This window comes from Metopolophium dirhodum, chromosome 8 (assembly GCF_019925205.1).
Source record: "Metopolophium dirhodum isolate CAU chromosome 8, ASM1992520v1, whole genome shotgun sequence".
Lineage (NCBI taxonomy): Eukaryota > Metazoa > Arthropoda > Insecta > Hemiptera > Aphididae > Metopolophium > Metopolophium dirhodum.
This window is the reverse complement of record NC_083567.1, coordinates 2,084,054-2,101,343: the sequence shown is the minus strand read 5'-3', so window position 1 is coordinate 2,101,343 and position 17,290 is coordinate 2,084,054.

Sequence of the window (17,290 nt, the reverse complement as noted above, 5' to 3'; positions counted from 1 at the left end):
CAAGGATAAACAAATTATGAATTATATAATACTTCGCGAATCTCGTCTAATTCGAATCTATTATGATTACGCACAATCGATTAATGTTGTACGTGCAAGTGCAATATGCAATACATTCATAATATATAGGGTATGTATATATATTTTTCAGCACAAACTACGTCATCAATAGTCCGATTATACCGCATATATATCGCATATACGAGTATTAAATAAAATTTTTCGTATCAGTATGATTTCGAATGTAATTTAACAAACATTTTTCCGAATGATATTGCTCATCGGTTATCCCTAAAATCGACAACACATTGTATAATAGATCATTTTGAAAAACCAACATTTTGTATTATTATACCCGGCGTATGCCACCTGTTATTTACATTATATAACCAATAATATTATAATATTGCATTTAGCTTTGTGTTGAATTTTGAATACCTATGTAGATACTGAGTGGGTAGCAATATAGAGGATGATAAATAAATTGTTAATCCAGAAAAATTATTGTTTTAATTGTTGTTATTTCTGTCTATCCCTGTATATAATGCATCAACAAAGTATATAGGAAAACCGCTCGCACAATCACATAGACTGTTTATTCTTCATTGTTTGTCGAATAATGATTACATATTATGTGCGTACCCGGAAAATTTTACCAGTCGATGTAAGTACCTCAAAATATATATGTATCTATCTATGTATGTAATGTGAATAAAAATATTTGAACTTTGTTTAATGCGTGCATATACAATAATACAACGTAGATGTCTACATGATTTATATGCACACACGTCATGATGAATTCGTTTATATTGTTATGTATATTGTGTATAATAGAACTATATAGAACGAGCATTTGAAGGAGTTGCATGTAGGTATCTAAAAGTGTTCAATTATACAATTTTATAGAAAATAACTCTATGGTCTAGGTAGTCGACGTGCAATGTGCTTGTGAATATAATATAGGCACTATTCGCGCGTGGGTATACCACCGAGTGGGTACGCCTACGATACTATTATTTTAATACAATATTATGGCGTACATAGTGCACTATAGCTGCATGTGAGTCGTTGCTGTTACATTGTTATACGAGCCAGCTGAGTTGAGTTTAATACTTCAGACGGATCGTTTTAATCGAATATGGTCGGATGAGTGATTTTTAAACTGTTACATAACACTCTTGCGGTATTTATGTTGAGATTAAGCGCGTATGTATAATATTACCATTAATTTTTGTGGAGGGAGACAATGTTAAATCACAATTGCAGTTCTCGACAGTAATTATATACAGTGGTGGGAAAAATGTTTGCACCCATACCGGAGCAAAAAAAAAAAAAATTTAATGTTATACACTTAACACATATTATAAGTCAATATCACACATTTACACATGTGCAGTAACCTGCAGCAAGTAGGTAGGCACCATGAAAGTTTTTAATTTAAACACGTAAATAATAGGTACTTGCGTGTTTGTATTATAAAGCTCAAACTTTACTCACGAACGAACAAATCGTATTGTGCGCAGTGGTGTGGAGTTGGTTAGAACAATAATTTTGAATATTATGACGAGTATTAACGTCAAATTTGTGATGTGATGAAAAGCTAGGTAAATTGTATTGTTCATTCATCATATTTTGTCCTATATTATTACACCAATATATAATATTATACTATACAATAATGAAATGTGAATGGAAATAATAAAAATTGTAATAATTTAAACGCAATCGATGTTTTCGACACGCCAACGTGGTTAGGTATGTCTTATACTCTTATAAGTTATATTGTAGTCGTATGCAATGCTCGCGCGCCACAGCCGCCAGACCACACAACATCGGCTGATCAACAAATTATAAATGCTTTTGTTAATTTTCGATTTAAACATTAAGTTTCTAATTTGTATGGCTATGTTTATATTACCTATTATTATTATATAGATACATAACTATATGCATTTGCATGTACCTACGCATAATGTACAGCGATAATCTCCAATAGAGGTATACACAGTTGGTTTCAACGCATAAACTGCCAATACATATATTATAATACCTACGACAACACTGTTGTAATATCGGTATCATTGGTACACATTGTTAATAATATAAATTATAATTTAAAAATAAAAATAAATTTACACCGCAAATATAGACTAAAATTCACAAAACATTCCAATTCTTATAGAGGTTTGCAGACTGTACACGCGTCGTGCGTAATGTACAAGTGCAAGACTCTGGTGGCGAGTCCGTAGGTGTTTCTCCATAATATACGTTACATAATTGATCGCAATACGTGGTTATTGGTTATATACCTACGTGTATTACGTTTTACTTATTGTCATAATAGTAGGTATAATAGCAGACTTAATAGAGTAATAGCCCAGTAAGTAATACAAAATATTATCCGAGAATACATAAACACTAGCAATATTTTATTGTTTTTACTCATTTAATACAAGTACTAAAAATTATAATAATATAATATAAGTAGCATATCATATATATATATATTACATATACATAATACTTAGATAATGTGCCAAATTCATACAAATGAATATATACAGAATAGCTTATCATTCGATATAAGCATATTATACAGCAATTAATTTCTAACAATAGTAATTTTTAAAATTACTTTAGAACAATAGAACTTAAAGGCTATAATTGTTCTAATTAATATTATATTATGTAACCTATGTATATTTATTTATTTTCATGTTTTTTTCATACGCATAACAATATTTATCATTATCTTTATTGTTAGCCACTCCTAAAATGTAGTTTGTAATATAATTATAGGTTTGGTAATTTAGTAATTGGTAATAATAAATATATGCTTTTTTTGTATTGGTCATTATTATGTAGGTATATAATATACATACTTGATACTCAGTTTATTTTAAACAATATATAATTATTGCGAAGAAATTTCCATAGAAATCTGCCGAGTGACGAATTGAAACTCAAACTTTTTGAGAACTCAATTTTTCAAAAAAGCAATTAGCAATTTACATATTATATTATACTATTAAACTATTATACCTACTCATAAGTCATAATCTAACCTAACCTTTGCGGAGTTAGATTTTATCAAGTATACCTTACACATTTAATGCACTACAAATAATAATACTCAGAAAAACGTCATGTCGTCATGGGTATCGAGGGATACGTACGTTATATAATACCGGCCATTGTCACATTGACCTACAATACTCAATTTTACAAATAAACTCTTAGATCTGCATTAAGTCAATAATAAGGCCTGATTTATATGTACTTATAATTGCTACACCCTCGTGCATTGGCTCTGTCTTACAAACGCATAACATAATACATTTTATGTTATGATTCATAATATACATATATACCCAAGTTGAAATCGAATTAACCTATCATCAAATTTAGAAGTAAGAGTATTATCTAGTAAACCTCAAAGGTTTTTTTTAGATTTTTATCTTGAAACAAGTTATGAGTATTTTAATATGAACAATCGTGGTAGGTACCTACTATTTTATTATTAAATTATTCTATTCTTCACACAACTATTTATAGACGTCTATAGTAATATAAATATTAGATTCTGAGCAAAGCGGTTTTACATGTGTTTTTGATTTCTGTACCTATCATGAGGTTAGGTTATGTCCCCGCCTGTTTACCTACACTTATACAGTAGATGTCGAGTGGGTCAATGGGATAGATGTGTTAAATTTGAATTCAATTATAAATCATTGCATATGAAAAACGATTTTGTGTTCTTTTGTTTTGTAAATATCAATAAAAAATGTTGCAAACATGCATTAAAAAAGTCAAAATATACAGAATAAAATTTCAACTTTAATTACATTTTTTACTGTATTTTATAAATTATAATTTTAAAGTGTATAGCATGGTAAACTGAAAATAAACCAAGGAAAAAACCATAAAAAAAACAAAACATTACAAACCAAAAAAAAGACCACTGGAGAAAAATTATGAAAATAAAAACCATTTTTTTATTTTGCAATTAGGGGTCACATTTTGATTTTATTAAATAAATTCTTTAATTTTCTAATTACAAATTAAAAACATATAAAAAACTATATAAGCCTATATAGCCCTAATTTAATAATACTGAATAAGCTTAAAACAATAATTATAAAATGTTTAGGGGGCTGAAGGCATTATTGGGGGACCTAGCCCCTAAATCTTCCCCTCCCCTATTCGCACCTAAATTATCTGCTCTATAGTATAAAAACAGTACCTATACTTTATACGCATATTATAATATATACAGAGATAGGTATAACTTATGTTTAGAAACCTAAAATTTGATTTTTATTTTCATGGTTTTTTTTTTTCGGTGTCTTTTTTCCTTTAGTTTTTATTGTGGTCTTTTTCCGTAATTGTATAGCATAAATACATATTATGCAGTACAAAAATGTAATATTTAATTTTTGTTAGTGAGTATGAGTATGTTATACTATACATAGTTAATTAAAATTTTGTAAACTAAGAAGTACAATAAACTAAGAATAAATCTAATGTTTAATTATTGATACAATTTCTAAAACACATTGCAAAAACCAAGTAATAGTATTTTAATTATCTAATTTAGTAAGTTATTATAATATGAAAAAGGTATGAAAAATGTAGTACTTATATTAATTCGAAAAATAATAAGTTACTGAAGTGTGTCTAATTATGTACAATTAAATATTTTATCATCTGTAATCAATGGCGATCCGGCGTTGCCCGTGCCATAGGGTTTTTTATAAATATATTTTTAAAAATATTTTTACGCCATATATTATCTACGAATTATAATAGTAATATAATATGTTACCAATCGGAAAATAAACAAAAAAATATATTATTTTTTTTTGCGAGCCGTAAAATAATCCGATGTCTGAGCTACCCTTTAGCTACATATAGGGATTGAAAAAATAAGCTATAAACATGCTCAAAGTCTCAACGAATCTATTGATATACCGTCTTATTGAGGTCTTATTTTCTGTCTATAAATTATAGACGGACTAACATCCATTTATTTGTATACAATATACATAATACATATTATATATTGTAATATATGATATAGCAAGTGTAACCAAACTGCGGCTTTCGTCTTAACCAACTAAAGACTTGAACGTGTTAGCGAGATAATTGTACAGTATCTTATTGTCTTATCTATTCTATTTGACACTAGAAATAATGTGCTGTAGTTCGCTATAAAATAAACCGAAAAAGTGTGCGGTTTTTGTCCACCGACCTTTTTGGGGTCGAAATCATAAGTGTGCTGTTTTTGGTTACAACCACCATAATATGGTAGCACAAACCTACAGGTATTGTGAAAATGTCAAGTCCATTGCTATCATAATTTAGGCTCTGTGTTGATCAGTCAGTCAGGACACGTTCGATTATATAATAGGTATACATATTATATAGATTTTAGAAAAGGCTCCTTACTATTTTGTTTGTTTTATTTATATAGTTGCCATTAGTTACCTAAAAACTATTTTATTTTCTGTAACCAATATATAAACCTTTAGGCGTTAAAAAATGAAGCTATAGTCTCAAGGAATATATTGTGTGCAAAAGTTGGTGCCAATTGGTTCAGTAATTTCAGTAAGTGTATAAGTCCCATACTCCCATACAAAAGTACATTCACTTTTATATACATAAATAGATAAACACACCAAGAACAATTTTGAACAGCGACGGCGTGTCACCTGTACTTATCTAAGTTTTGGCAAAAACATCGTATATACAGGTATAAGTTATAAATTATTATAATAATATATATTATATCATTATAATATATTATATTGTTTTTATTATCTTATAACTTATAAGCAATAATAACAGTATTACGTAACCATGGAACAGTCAATAATGTGAACCAGGTTCATGGTATGATTAACTTATAAGTTAATATATTAGTCCAAATATTTTGAAAATTATATTGTATATTATCCTACGCTATCTCATATAATAAGAGTAACCTTAAGCTGCGTGCTTCTGCGCAGAATGGCGTAACTAATCAAGGGGCGTAGTCTGACCAAACCGGACGAAAATCGGCGGCCGCCTGAAGTTAATCTTAAATGAGACAGAAAATAATATATATATATATTTAATATTTAACTACGAAATTGTGAATAGTTTCAACTATTTAATTCCTTACGATGAATTTTATTTAAATTACAACAAAATAACTTAAATAGTTTGAAGATAAATCGATAGGTATTATTCACTATAAGAAAATTTTAAATGTCTATAAATTGCTCAAAAAATAAGCAAAATATTTTTAAAAGACGTGTTTAGAATATCATGTCTATAAAATACTATAAAATAAATATTCAGTAAAAATGTAAAATCTTAATGGTTTTGTTATTTATTTTTGAATAACAACTAAATCAAAATTTTTGTTTTTCGATTTATAACCTATACATACCTTTCTAAAACCTATACATATACGATGTGTTATATATTTATATATATATACCGTGTGTCCGCAAAAACAGGGTACACTCTGATACTCTATAACTCAGTTACCTATACATTATACTCAGTGCCCTATACATATTTTAGAATTCTGTCAGAGGGAGATTGATTATCCAGTATTCAAGTTTCATATCCCGCAAACATATTTCAAAAATATGTATAGAGTATTGAGTAATATGGGTAATTTAATTATACAGCTGTATACACTAGTGTACCTATCCTGTTTTTGCGGACACACGGTGTATATATACATTATTAAGTGATTAAGTATATTAACCCAGATCAAAGCGGCCGAAAGAAGAAACCATATAATATATATTATACACGGGTCGCCAAACGTGTCATGATAAATGATTAACGAGGATCCACGACTATTATAGGTCTGTAAACAAAATAATAAGTCGCAGTTGAAACGTCAATGCCCTATTAATATTCATAGTTAAGATATTCGTAACCCGTAGGATCCAATGTCACACGACATAACATTATGCATCACGATATTAACTATATAGTATATATACCTAATAGTTTAAATAAACATACATACAAATTACAAATTATAATAACCCAATCTTGTATCAATGTATTATTATATAGTACATTATATCACTATTAAAATAATATAATAAATAATATACGGAGATTTATATCTATCGGGCTGAACTATTAATACTTCCATGTATTTGACAAAATCGGAAAAAAAAATCATAATCTTAGATATTATAATAACCGACGTAACGTATTTTTTTTACATGCTTAACAACGAGGAGCAACCATCTAGAAATTCATTGGTTCAAACCGGTGTAAAATTATCCCTCACCGGGATAATGAACCATGTCAATGATATCGTGCAAACATTTCGGTGCTCTTATTTTCAGACCAGTTTGAGCGAGCAAATTTCTAGTATGTGCATAAGTATTGCAACCGTCAACTATTATAAAAATTATTTTGAAACGTTCAGCACGTCAAACGAAGTAAGTAGTACACCCCCCACCCCCTTGAAATAGTTCTGGTTGGGTTACTGCAGCGAACTATAAAAAGACTGCAACGGACGATGACACGAAACAAGTTCGATCGAAAATTGACTGATGCGGCAAACAAACCTGACGGCAGCGATCTTTCTAAGACTGACCAAAGTAATCGTATATAACAATATGGCCTGGGCCGAGCTTAGCGGGCCAATACCACAATATTTCACCAGAATAAAGCCGGTCATCATAGCTGTATATCATTCACTAATGAGTAACTATGAACTACAAGGAAATTTCCAGAGTTGGGCCCAGCTCATTGCAATTGAAATTATATAGGCAATGGAATAAAAATAGCAGTCTCTTATAATGGGGGACACATTATATATTGTCCTGGACACTTTTCAATTCGTGCATTGTATAGGTACAATTATATAGGTACAATGCGCGTTCTATACTTACAGTATTCAGTGTTTAACATGGTTCATGCAAACAGTGAGAGTTCACGCGCGCGTGAGTCCTGAAAGTTTCCACCGAAACCAATAAGTATCGGAATTTATTAGAGTTCGGCGATACCTATCTTTCTTTAGATTTTTTCCTGCGTTCTAATAATTTATTATAATAATAATATAATATGCTAAATGTAAATTATATTGCATTATAGACTATAGTTAGAGCATCGCAATCCAGCGAAAGTGGTATTCAGGTAAATTAAAATAGAATTTGTTTTGCAGATGACTGATATTCTAGGCGAATCTTTAGACGATGCAGAAAACGCAACCAGATTTCTAGACAGTGAGACGAACCAAATAGGACTACAGATCAATGTCGATAAAACCAAAATAATGAAACTAATTGAGAGTGATGAGGACCCTAGAGAACTACAGAAGGGCTAATGTATATGGAAAAGTCAACAGTATATAATTTGAACTTTAAACACTAAAAATGACTGGACCAAGTAGATAGGAGGTTCACCTAGGGTTAAGTTAGGTTAAGGCAGAAAAAAATGTTTTTGCGTTGATATATATAATATATTTTAGATCCAAATTATTCTCTAGAAATACTAATGATATAGTGATAATAAGATCAATTCTTATATATGGTTGCGAAACGTGGACAACAACTAACCAGATTTAAAGATTGAGGACATTTGAGAACATAGTATGGAAAAGAATATGCGGCCCGGTTTATAATTAAATAACAAGTAGTTGGTCCAAGTAGATAGGAGGTTCACCTAGGGTTAAGTTAGGTTAAGGCAGAAAAAAATGTTTTTGCGTTGATATATATAATATATTTTAGATCCAAATTATTCTCTAGAAATACTAATGATATAGTGATAATAAGATCAATCCTTATATATGGTTGCGAAACGTGGACAACAACTAACCAGATTTAAAGATTGAGGACATTTGAGAACATAGTATGGAAAAGAATATGCGGCCCGGTTTATAATTAAATAACAAGTAGTTGGTGAAGAAAATACAATAAAGAATTGTACGATATAGTCGGTGTATAGACAAAGACTACAATGGTTTGGACACATAATGAGAAGGGGCCAGGTGATACCGTCAAATCAGTGCTAAAATGAAAACCTCAGGAAAATATACCTTGCAATACCTTGGAAAATATGGTTGAATCAATTTAGTTGAGACTTGAGGAGGACCTAAGGAATACTAGAGTGTATAAATGGAAAAAAAATAGTTCACGACAGTGATAGATGATGGGCGTAATGTTGTGTTTGTGGTAAGAGCTCACGGAGAGTAGTAAAATCCAGAAGACGAAATTTTATCGAGCTCACCCTAGACCCCACCCCCAGCTATAATATGGCCATTATCTTTCGACTTTACTATTTTTCAAATTTAACCACAGAAGCATATGATTAGAGCAGGCATGTTAAGCTCGCGGCCTTCGAATAGTTTTTTTATGGCTTGTGTATAGTAATAATAATAAACAGTTAATTGAAAAAAAAAATTTCGTGCCACAACTATGTTAGTGAGAGGTATACATTATGTTACTTTTTGGTCTTATCATCTGGTAAACTGTAATTTAATAAGTATATTGTACTTATAGTATTGTAAGTATTAAGTATTAATATATTAAGACGCCCAGTGCCGATGCCATTTTGTCCTCAAAAAGATACTCTGCGGGAATAACGATACCGCCTTGTAGAATCAACAAAATTTCATATATTTTTTTTTAATTTGCTAGAGGAAAATATTCTACAGCCCGCGTCGATCTCTGTTTTTTAATATTTGATTCTCAAACTTTATAATTGTAACGGAGTAGCCGTCACCACATAAAAACGGTCCTTTTCAGGACCACCAATCAGCGGACAGTATGCTAGCACAAGCCACACAAACTAACGTTAGGGACAATAACTAGGCCCCAAGTAACAGCACAACAAAAACAATAGGAGTTACATATAGGGAAGAGTCAGACGAATCTAACGACACCCCCCCAAATAACAACCCCAAAATTGAATGAACTACAGGACTTCCCGTACAACTAGTAAACACTACTATATACACGGCGGCAGCGGACAGTTTACTAGTTGGTACGGCAGACCACTTATATACCGGACGTTTCTACACCATCGACACCATCGACATCACTCATCATCACCACATGTCCAGTTTGTCCAGTCAACGGTTATGCTGTTAAGACGTCATCTGCCAACTACTACTCCGCAGCCAGCGTTCATTGGCAGCTTCTTCACTCAGCCGTTCTCACCGCTTCAACAGGGCAACAGCGCCCACGGTTCAAACCACGAACCTACAACCTCGAAACAGCCGTTCTCACTGCTTCAACAGGGCCCAGCGCCCACGGTTCACACCACGAACCTTCAACTCAAACAGCCGTTTTCACCGCTCTCCAGCAACAAGGCACCAGCGCCCACAAGTAAGCCGTCGCGGAAGCGACGTCCCTCCGTTTTTAGCTGTCGTGGGGCCGCGCCCTCACATAGCCACAGCATCCCCTCCCAAAAAACACACCCACGCCCACTCACTCATGGGCAAAAAACGCAAAGGGGATAACCCTCCAACCAACCATTCACTTAAAATGGCACGTCAACGTTCCGCTCCCCCCTCTCCAACCCCATCAAAAACGTCCGACTCCGAAACCTTAGACTCCTTCTCTGACTCGAGTGCTTCGACTCAACACTCACGATCCTCACTAACTTCCGTACAATCTACAGACACATTACTTCCTGCAATAACCAAAACCGCCCCAACAACCCAATCACCGTATAAATCTCCACCAATCCCCAGACCACCACCCATAATCATGAGCTCCGTTTCCTGGCGTAAGGTCGCGCCCACCATATACTCACTCCCCAACTTACAACCAGGCTCCTTATCAGCAAAGTCCTCTGGCGAACGGGTAACCTTAAAGGCCGCCGATGCGACCCAATTCCGGCTAATCCAAAGCACCCTGCTGAAACATGGGACCGAGTTCCACACTTTCTCTCTCCCCGAAGAACGATCCCTCAAGGTAGTTCTGAAGGAAATACCTAATGACATAACTTCGGACGAACTCAAGGACGAACTTACATCCCTGGGTTACTCCGTCAAATTCGTCCGCCGCTTTGGTACCCCAGACAAACCAATGCCTATATGTCTCGTGCATATCGCCGCCAACCCGACTGCCAAGGATATATTTCTCCTTACCAACTTATTTTACTTGGAAATCTCGGTTGAACCTCTTAAACCCTCCGGCCCAGCCCAGTGCTTCTCGTGTCAACGCTTTGGCCATGGTTCCCGTAACTGTGGTCACCCGCCGCGGTGTGTTAAATGCGCTGGAAACCACACTGCCAACGTCTGCCCCAAAACCCCTGAACAAGCTCCGACTTGCTGCAACTGTGGCGGTCCACACACGGCAAACTTTCGAGGCTGCCCCCAATTCTTGGCCCAAAAACAGCAGGTATCTCCATCACCGAACCAAAACTCCGCCCAACAACAAGTCTCACAACCAATCCCAACCACTCCACCACCACCACCTCCCCATCAACAAACTCTGCAATGACTTACTCCGCAGCAACATCTAAATCAGCGCACACTTCTATAGTTTCTCCAGTCCCACAATTTAACTTACCAATGATTCTCAACCTGCTCACCAACTTATTGACTGCACTATCCAACAATCAAGATCCGAAAACACTTATAGAAACTACAATTAAAACATTCCTGTCCATACTCTCACCCCAAAATGAATAACTTAAAAATACTATTTTGGAACTCCAACGGTATTAAACACAAACTCAACGAACTACGTTCCCTCGCACTTCTACTTAAATCCGATATAATCTTACTTAACGAAACCCGTCTATCCCCTTCTACCAAACTTCATATTCCTAACTATTTCACTTACAGGAACGATCTGCCACCCATCCGCGGCTCGCCTGCTCACGGTGACACGGCAGTTCTAATTCACCGACGCATCGTTCACCAACCTACCACCCTTAACACACTCATTCAAACCTCTTCCGTCCTTATCCAAATAAATGGCCACGAAGTACTTATATCAGCGGTATACAAACCACCCGGCGCCACACTCACGACTCGCGACTTAGACTTGCTAACTCAAAGTGCTAAATGGCAAATTTCGGCAGGTGATTTCAACGCCAAACACCCTCTATGGTTTAGCCACTCGACAAACGCTGCCGGCCGCGTCCTCTTTGACCACGTTCAACAATCAGACTATACTATTACAGCTCCCTCATCCCCCACACACTTCCCGACAAAGTCTCGGTACAGACCCGACATACTCGACATCGCTCTCGTTCGTTTACCATACCCTACTCAAATCGACAGCCTCAACGAACTATCTTCTGACCACAACCCTATTCTTCTGGAGACCATGTGTACTCCGGTATTATCGTCCCCTCCAATTACTAACCGATTCATAAACTGGACAAAATACAAAACAATCCTCTCAAACTTGCCTAACCTAACAGAACGTCCGACCAACAACAGACAGTCTGTCAAATCTACAACACGCGATCGCAGCTAGCGTATTTACCCCCAGACATAAAAACTCATCCTTCCAATTACCCGACTACATAAAACTAGAAATAACGGAAAAAAATCAGCTACGTCGTCAATGGCAGAGAAACCGTGACCCGACTACCAAACGTCGACTTAATGCCAAAATCTCGCTAATCAGAACTTTACTCGAAACTCACAAAACTGACCAGTGGGACCAGTTGGTTCTTAACTCACTTGACCACCAAGACGGTTCCATGTACAAACTAAACAAATGTCTCCTTCACAAACGCCCAGCATCCCACCCGCTGTCTGGCCCAAATGGTCTAGTTTTCTCGGCCACCGATCGAGCCGAGTTAATAGGCGACTCTCTCGAACTTCAATTCCAACCAAACCCTGGCCCCGACCTCCCTGAAGTAACTGCACATTTCAACTCACTACAAAACATTAAAACCACTAAATCCGACCTATTTACCACTCCTGGCACAATCCAAAATATCATCAACAACCTCCACAAAAAGAAAGTCCCTGGTGACGACCTCATCACCAATACTGCTCTCAAATTTCTACCCAATAACATTCTACTATCCCTAACTCAAATTATCAACTGCTCCCTCAGAATTTGTTACTTTCCACGTGCTTGGAAAAAAGCAATAATAATTTCCATTCCCAAGCCAGGCAAAGACCACAAACTACCTGGAAGTTACCGACCAATCGCTTTGCTCTCCTCCCTATCCAAAATTTACGAACGAATCATCCTCTCTCACCTGCAAAACAATCTCCGTGACAAAATCCGCCCAGAACAATTTGCCTTCAGGCCAGAACACTCTACCACTCTTCAACTGACCAAACTTACTCACCAACTCAGCCAGAACTTTAACAACAATGTAAACACCGCTTCCATCTTTCTTGACGTAGAGAAAGCCTTCGACCGAGTCTGGCACGTAGGTCTCCTCTACAAACTATCTCAACTCAACATCCCGACTGAAATCGTTAAAATCATCGAATCCTTTCTCACTGACCGCACTTTCATCACAAAAATCGAAGACTCATTCTCGTCTACCAGACACATACTCGCAGGTGTTCCTCAAGGATCCTGCCTCTCTCCTACTCTCTACTTGACGTACATAAACGACATACCAACAACTCCAAAAGCTCATCTCTCACTATTCGCTGACGACATAATGTTCTTTACTTTCGACAAAAACCCGAAACGCGCAGCCATACAATTACAACACCAACTCAACCTAGCTACTACATGGTTTCATCGCTGGAGAATCAAAATAAACCCGACCAAAACTGTAGGTATCCTTTTCGGACGTTCAAATACTTCACCCATCCCACCATTAATACTCGACAATCATCCAGTGAACTGGTCCAATCACGCAAAATACCTTGGCGTTACAATCGGCCGCAGACTCACCTTCGATAAACACGTCCAAAACATCACTAAAAAGGCCACTCGTGTTCGCGGAATGCTCTACCCCATACTTAACCGTTCTAGCCCCGTCCCAAAGACTTCGAAACTCAACATTCTAAAACTCTACGTCTCTCCAATTCTCTCTTATGCAGGCTCCTCTTGGGCACCCTTTATCGGTCCCTCACACTGGAAACGCATCGAATCTGTCCAAAACATCGGTATTCGCACGGTAACAAGTATGCCCTCTATCGTTAAAAACTCGGTCCTATTAAAACCTGCCAATTTCAAGTCTATCCAAAAATCTATCCGTACCCAATCTAAATCGATGTTCTACAAAAACTCTTTCTCTGTTCATGCCCACATCTGACTCTTAGGTAAAACTCACCCCCATCCAACCACTAAAAACAGGATCAAACCCTACCCACTATCATGGGTAGGCCAACAATTTTAAAATAATCACCCTCACCAACTTTCATCCACTAGTAGAGGCAAAAGCCTGGTATAGTTAACGGCATAGCCGCCCCTTCAAAGCAAAGCAAGCAAGCCATCGACACAGTCTTCAACATCTCTTCAGACCTTCAATACCTACCACAGAACGAAGAAACGAAGACCCGAAGACCACCAGCATAGCAATCCAGCCGAAACTACAGACGAAGTGATCGATACGGCGGCGAATACACTCAATACACGAGACGGCAACCGACGAGTGCAGCGTTCCTGCCCACCACTACTAACGAAACCATCGACCCAGCGACGAATACACTCGTTATACGGAGCGGCAATCGACGATCACGACGTATCCGCATTGCGCCACGGACAACATCATTAGCGTAGTGGCGAAGCGCTTATTGTACGACGCGGCAACCGACGAGCGGCGTGTTCCCGTTCACACCACGGGCGGAACCAGACACACCGCGGCGAAGACTCTCGTTATACGAGGTGGCAACCGACGAGCATATAGTTCCTGACTACCCCGTTGTTGACATAACAGCGAGAATATTCGCTAAGTAAGGTGATATCCGGTGTCGGCGAACACGCACACCACCATCAGCGTTGCTAACGCATCCACGGTCGATCTACCATCGCGACCAGTCAAAAACGGTTCTTATCAGAACCACCACTCTGACCACTCACCCTCAGTGTGCCTGCTAAGACATCACTGTGAGGCGGTATCAAATCGAACACGACTTACAAAAGACCGTGGGAGAGCGATTCCGACTCATCCCTTTCATTATTGTATAATTATTATTACATTAAGTTAGAAATCCCGACATTTGTATGTTAAGTCGCACCTCTACAGTTCCGATACTGCCCGTTGCGGCTCGCTTCTGTAAACCTGCAATCGCTCGGCCCGGAAACCAACTCCCTTCTATTGAATATATATAATACATCTCACAATAAACAGACGAAGTTGTACATAAAAAACAATCACGTGTACAATTATTTACGATCACGGGACGTCGGGAATCGACGGACCGTATCATAATATGTCGAAAAAAATACAAGTTAAAAAGCATTTATTTACAAATTTTTTAATACAATTATTTGAAATAAAATACAAAATCAGAGATCGTTGATAGAGTCGAGGTTGATAGGGTGTATTATATCGAAAAAAAAATTACTTAACGGGAATAACTCTCCAGCTTTGTAGAATTGTCGGATTTGTATGACTATTTTTTTATCTGAAAGAAAAAGACTTCCTACAGCTTACATCAATCTCTGATTTTGTATTTTATTTTAAATAATTGTATTAAAAAATTTAAAAAAAAATGCACATATTATAAAGTTTGAGATTAATATAGTGAAAAACAGAGATCGATGCGGGCTGTATATTTCCCTCTAGCAATTAAAAAAAAAATTATGAAATTTGGTTGATTCTACAAGGCGGTATTGTTATTCTCGCAGAGTGTCTTTTTGAGGACAAAATGGCATCGGCACAGGGCGTCTTAATTAAATTTGTATAAAATGTTTTTTTTTTCGATAAATTGTGCTGTTCGCATAATAAACTATTCAATATATTTGGCCTTTAGTCAATACTTTGAGTTTGACATTCCTGGATTAGAGAATGCTTACTTTTACAAATTATTATAAGAACATAATATACGTATACGGTATACCTACTGTATATAAGTATTTTTGATTAATTTGGTACTTATTGAACTATAGTAGTACAGTACCTATACTTAATTTATTATATTATTATAAAGCGAAAATTCTTACCATTATTCACTTTGGGAGTTTCCAAATTGGTTTCCGTTTAAATTTGGGAGTTAACTACTGGTTGAGTTCGTTCCCGTTTTACACAGTAAGATAGTCAAAGTCAAGTCAGCACAGTTGCTTCCCGAATTGTACAGGCTTTAGGGCTGCACTGCAGGTACCTATACGATAATGTAAAATGTATTATGTTAGTATTATGGCTTGTGTTCATTAAAAAAGGAAAAGGTATTTTAAAATAAATTGTTGTTTGGTAGTTGTTCTAAAAATAATAATATGCATTCATTTAATGTAAAATGATACTTTAAAAAAATATATTTTAACTATATTATTATGCATACAATTTTTAAATTATTATATACCTATTAATAATATATATACCTGTATGGATAACATTATATAAATACTTCAGTTACCTATCCACATGATTTATACAATAATACTTTGTTGGCAAACTGACAATAATAGGTACCTATATAAAAAAAAAACATTTTCGTATATAATCAAAGTAGTGATAAAATAAAACATTAATTTAATCATATAATCATTATAATTTATATGTAAATAAAATATTCAAAAATCATCAGTAGGTAAAATATTTTTATACCACTGGGTAGTTGGAGAAGATTTCAACTGGTCAATTAATATTGTTTAAGACTTAAAACTAAATTTGGATCATTTACAACTTAAAATGAAATTGTCAGTGTCAATTTGAGCAGTAGGTACTAACTATACCAAATATTAATATAATTTATAATATAACTTTATACTCAGATTCACTCCTGATTCAGATATAATAACGATAATAACTGCATAAAGGGGTCTTATTGGAGAGGTATCAAGTATTTTTATTATTTTTATTAAGTACTTTATTTATTGTAAGTATTATTTTATGATGCATACCGGGTAGGTATATATAAAAAAAAAGGTAATAATATATCCATGTACACGTTGTAGTTATATTATATATTTATTTAATTTATATAATTTATTAACTATAAGTATGAAGTACCTATATTATATTGTATAGTTTAATAAACTGCTTCAAATCAAACTAAAATTTTCAAACAGATGCAGAATACGAATCAAGAACCAATTTGACCCACCAGTTCTGCAGGGAACAGTAACGGTTTACATTTGTATATCAATAAAATATAGCCTTGTATTATTTTCACGCTTTTGACCCAACAAATAAAAATTTTATTGACATTAATAGAAAAAAA